The sequence below is a fragment of the Jaculus jaculus genome, chromosome X, assembly GCF_020740685.1.
Source record: "Jaculus jaculus isolate mJacJac1 chromosome X, mJacJac1.mat.Y.cur, whole genome shotgun sequence".
Taxonomy (NCBI): domain Eukaryota; kingdom Metazoa; phylum Chordata; class Mammalia; order Rodentia; family Dipodidae; genus Jaculus; species Jaculus jaculus.
Window position 1 is genome coordinate 3585950 of NC_059125.1, and position 5698 is coordinate 3591647.

At 37.2% G+C, this 5698-nt stretch overlaps 1 pseudogene; it reads right to left on the reverse strand.

Annotated features, from left to right (window-relative positions):
- Nucleotides 1–5163: 5163 nt before the first annotated feature.
- Nucleotides 5164–5303, reverse strand: LOC123457010 (annotated as a pseudogene).
- Between the last annotated feature and the right edge of the window lie 395 nt (nucleotides 5304–5698).

Genomic DNA, 5698 nt, shown 5'->3' on the forward strand with positions numbered 1-5698 from the left:
TTCTTTCTCCTGTCTTATTGCTTGAGCTAGGACTTCCAATACTATATTGAAGAGCAGAGGTGAGAGTGGACACCCCGGTCTTGTTCCTGATCTCAATGGGAAATCCTCCAGCCTCTCTCCATTAAGTTTTATTTGGGCTTTAGGAGCTTTGTGTGTGTGTATATATATATATATATATATATATATATATATATATATATATATATATATATATATATATATACACACATACATACATACATACATACATAGAGCCTTTATTGGGTTAAGATATAAACCGACCATGCCGATTTACTCCAATGTTTTGATCATGAAGTGATGGTATATTTTGCCAAAGGCCTTTTCTGCATCTATTGAAATGAGCATGTGGTTTTTGTGTTTAACCTTGTTTATATGGTTCAATTGACAGATTCCCGAATGTTCAACCACCCCTGTGTTCCTGGGATAAATTCCACTTGATCAAAGTGGATAATGCTTTTGATGTGTTGTTGAATTCACTTTGCAAGGATTTTGTTCAGGATCTTTGCGTCTAAGTTCATCAGGGAAATAGGCCGGTAGTTTTCTTTTCTTGTGGCATCTCTGCCTGGTTTTGGAATTAGGGTGATACTAGCTTCATAGAAGGAGTTGGGGAGCTTTCCCTATTCTCTAATTGTGTGGCACAGTTTGAGAAAGATTGGTTTGAGTTCTTCCATGAAGGTTTGATAGAATTCAGGTGAGAAGCCATCTGGTCCTGGACTCTTCTTTTTTGGGAGTTTTTTTCTTTTCTTTTCTTTTCTTTTTAATCCTTTCAATCTCAATGAGTGTGATAGGTTTGTTTAGGAGATTTATCTGCTCTGAGTTTAGCTTTCGTAGATGGTATGTGTCCAGGAATTTATCCATTTCCTTCATATTTTCCAGTTTTGTGGAGTAGAGGTTTTTGAAATAAGTCCTGATGATTCTCCCAATTTCACTTATGTCTGTTGTGATCTCTCCTAAATAGGTAGCATGCAAGATGGTCTTCATGGCCCCTGCCTCCTGATTATTTAGTAATCTTTCACCTTGGAGCAATACCCAGGCTTAGTACTAATGTGCTTCTAATGTACAGAATAAGGCATATGTGATGGTATATGATCTGAAATCCAGCCATGAAAGGTCAGGTGAGGCTGATGTGTAAGTAATAAAGGAATATGGTAGTTTGAATCAGATTTCTCCCATAAAATCATGTGTCTTGAATGCCTAATCCCCAGCTGATGACAATTTGGGAGGTGGAATCTTGCTGGAGGAGGTGTGCTGTTGGGGGCAGGCTTTAGGGTATTATAGCTAGCTCCCTCTTGCTAGAATAATATTCATTCTCTTGTTGCTATTTTCTACCTGCCCTACCATTTTTCCCTACTATCACGGAGTGTCTCCTCAAGACTGTAAGCCAAAATCAATCCTTCCCTCTTATCAGCTGCTTTTGGTCAGGTCTTTTATACCAGCAATGCCAAGGTAACCACAACAGCCTCTATCCAAAAACTGAGTGTCAGGCAGCTGTAATCTCGGGTCACCTTGATCATAATACCTTGAGCCACAATCACCTAGCTAAGATGTTCCCTCATTCTCCACCTATACAAAGCATAATAAAGCACTGTTTTAAGATAGTAAGTTTTGGGGTAATTCACTACATAGCAATGAATAACCCATACAAGGAGTATTATGCTTCTTCTAGATTTATTCCCTTTTTTTCTCAGGTATTTATTGAGAAACTATCACATACCAAACACTGCCTCAGCAGAGGTTCATCATCTACTGAGCCTAAGAACCATATGTCAAGATACTTTTGGTTCCTAAGCCATGTATACATAACACAGAAAGAGTTTATACTGAGAAATTTGTTTATAGCAGTCACTTTTTGAAATTCAATCTACCACTTCATAGTTAGCAGTATAAGTTCCCTAATTATATATTATTTGTTTAGTAAATATTTGTATATTGAATACTTTTATATGCTATATGCCCACTTAAGGACTTTGAAAATGGAAATGAAACTATAAGCCTACCTCCTCTACTCAGCACAGCCACTCAGACCTTTACATTCCTTTCTAAATATTATCTATGTTCTTCCTTCGTTAGCTCTCTTCATTTGGTCCATTTAATCATTTTTTCATTTCTTTCCTTTCTTGGTACCCCTTCCTTCATTCTCCCCCCTCACTCATTCTGACAACAAAATGATATTTTATATATGCAAATTCAATCCAGCTATCATTCTGCTTAATGTTTTTCCATGGTTCTTACATTGTTTGTACAGATTTATGACGGATACCTGTCTGGATACTTTCCTTAATCTCCCCCTTTCTCCTGTTGCCCTTTTTACTCCAAGAATATTGAATGATTTGTAATTTCCTGAACATGTTTATCAGGCATCTATGGCTTCAAAATGCTGGTTCTATTGCCTACAAGACTGGCCTACCAGCTGTTAGTGAGGAACTTTCTTTCCCTACTTTGATTTTCATTTGTTGATTTTCATTTCCATATGAAGGGCCATCTGTTAGGGTAAGGCCTCCACTGTCTCTATTACTTGGTCAGGGAGGTGTGACTTAGTTGACTGGTGAGTTTAGAAAGCTGACTCAACTCAATGTGGCTACTCTTTAGTGGATAGGCTATTTTCTCCCATGAGTAACCTCTAGCAAAGAAATGTAGGCACTACTACTCCTAAAACTTAGCAACTAAGTGGTTGGTTATAATACAAGCCAGTCTTAGACTAAATCCTGCCATATATATATTTAAGAGCAAGTAAGCATAAGCACAGTTAAGAAATATGCTCTTGCATACCTATGGAAATTCCACTCTCTATCTCTTTATCCTTCTGTATTTCAACAAGTACTTTATTAGAAAGCTTTACTCCAAAATGAGTTCAAAAATTATAATGGCAGGACAAGCCAATCCTACAATTAACCCTCAGCATGACCAGACCAGTGAGAGTTTAGACCCAGGGCATTGATCCAAAGATATTAAACCATGCAGCTTGCCAAATTCTCATACCTCATTTGTGCAAAGATGATTGGACCAGTAAAAATCTTTTTAGCCTGTTAAATGCAGATGAACTTCTGTATTCATGGATTCCAGATCTTTAGATCCAGCCAATACCATTTCTAAAAATCTGTATCTGTATTGAATATTTATAGACATGTTTCCTTATCATTACTCCCTAAGCAATGTGGTTTAACAACTATTTTATAGCATTTACATTATATTAATGATTATAATTAACCTAGGATTGATTTAAAGCATATGGGAGGATATGTAGAAGTGCTACTGTGCAAACATTATGCCATTATATATTAAGGACTTAGTGTCTGCAGAGTTTGATATACACAGAGTAGCCTGGAACCAACTCTCTACAGGTAATGAGGGAAGACTCACTCTCTCTCTCTCTCTCTCTCTCTCTCTCTCTCTCTCTCTCTCTCTGTGTGTGTGTGTGTGTGAAATATTAGTCATTTCATCAATTATAGATTAATTTTAATATATTTATGAAAAAATTATCTAGATATAGATGAAGATGCAATTATAGTTCTTAAACATCTCTGAAATAAGGATTTCTAAGTAGACATTTCATGCTGACTACCTTCAGGAGTTAAAGTTCACTTATATATACAGACACATTGTTATCACACTATTCATACCATACAGACAGGACACAAGCATGCATTGTCTGGTTTATCCTTTCTGGATGTGGGTTGCCCCCAAATAACCATTGTTCTCTTCCACTGCTTTATAAGAAAGCTTCTGTCCCAGAAGTGGGCATAATCTGTCCTGGTCCAGGAATGTTGAGAGTATAATTTGAAGGTTCACCTTTGGGAAGTCCACTTGTTGGCAGAAACAAGACACATATTAAGTGTGTTAAGGGTAAAGATAAATATTTTGATCTCTAACTGCCAACTTCCTGATCATGTTCATGATTTCATGAGTGAGTCAGCTCTCAAGTAGGACAGGGCTATCTACGGGGCACTTTCAAACACAGTAACTCTAAATTGGCATTTACCTGGCTTCTCTGAGAAACTTACCCTTATCCCTTCTGGTAGATCTTTGTAATCATTAGGATCCATTTCTGTTACCTTCTCCCACTCACTCCCCACCCCAACATGAAAGTAGGGCCTTAACCCTACATCTCTATATTGCTAGCATATAATGCACAACCTGATTGTTCTAATCTTTCAGGTTGCTATAGCAAAATACCATAGACTTGGTGGCTTATAAACAACTGAAGTATTTCCCATCATTGTGATTGTTGGGAAATCCAGATAAAGGTATTGGCAGATTCAATGTCTGGTGAGGTCTGCTCTCTGTGCTCTCATATTGGGTTAGGGCTCTTAATCTCTTTTTAAAGAACAAAATTCCAGCGATGAGGTCACCATTCTCATGACCTAATTACTTCCCAAAGGCCTCACCTCCAAATACCATTACCTGGGGGTTAGGATTTCAACATCTGAATTTGGGGGCCACAGCATTCAAACCATAGTACTGATGCACATAGGTGCTCAGTGAATGTTAGTTTCATGAATGAGTCAGTGTTAGCAGGGCATGTTCTTTGAAGAACTTTTCACAATGTTGGTAAATGACTACAACCTTATTAGCAACCTGTTTACAATAACAGAGAACTAGTTTCAGATGAATCAGGCAAACACAAGGTTTTCCAAGAAACACTGTATCTTATAACTTTGAAGTCTGTTGATTTACTGTGTGTTGCTTTGTCTTTTCTATTATTCATTGAGAATGCCAACTATGCTCTCTCTTTAATAAAACATATGATCATCTCATTTCATGTTGTTTATCTAATAACTAATCTAATACATAATTCATTACTGGTGTCTTGAGAATCATTTTATGGCTCATTAACAGCTCCATTAAAAGTAAAAGAGAGGGGCTGGGAAGATTGCTCAGTGGTTAAAGGCTCTTGCTTGCAAAGCCTGCCAGTCTGGGTTTGATTCCGCAGTATCCATGCAAAGCCAGATCCATGAAGTGCACATATATCTGGAGTTCATTTGTAGTAGCAAGAAGCCCTGGCATGCCCAACTCTCTGTCTTTGTCTCTGTCTGTAGGTCTGCCTCTCTTTTCCCTTGAAAATAAATAAATAAAATATTTTTGAAAAGGAAAAATATTCACGGTGGTCAGTGCATAAATATTTGGGGATAAATTCTCTTTTTTCAGGGGACAGCATGAACGCAGTCCCCTGTTACCACAAATTATGCAGTCGAGTTTCCTGCATTTGGGGAAATTGCAGGGGTCAGTACATCCAGAGTGCAAACCACCTTCATGACATGGTATCTCCCATGTCAGTTAAGTATATAAATTCTTTTTTAAATGGTGACAATTGAGTCATATACTTTAATTATTATCATAAGTAGGCAACTGATAACACATTAGTTGGAATAATCTCTAATAATAATCATTGGTTCCCATTTGGAGCCTATTTGTTTCATTCATTTGCCCTTTTTTTTTTCTTTTTTTTCTTTTTTTTGGTCTTAGCTAAAATATAGACTTCATTTTTAAGACAATAGGCTTGGAGAATGAGACATTAGAAAGCCTATGTTTCAAAGCCCAAAGATTTGACACCAATGAGTTATATGACCTTAAGTAAAGTTTTCTGCTCCTCTGTACCATGGTCTCCATTTTCTCACCTGCAAAACAGCAGTATTGGTTCATGAACTTTTTTATTCAATTATTCACTAGACCAGAGTGT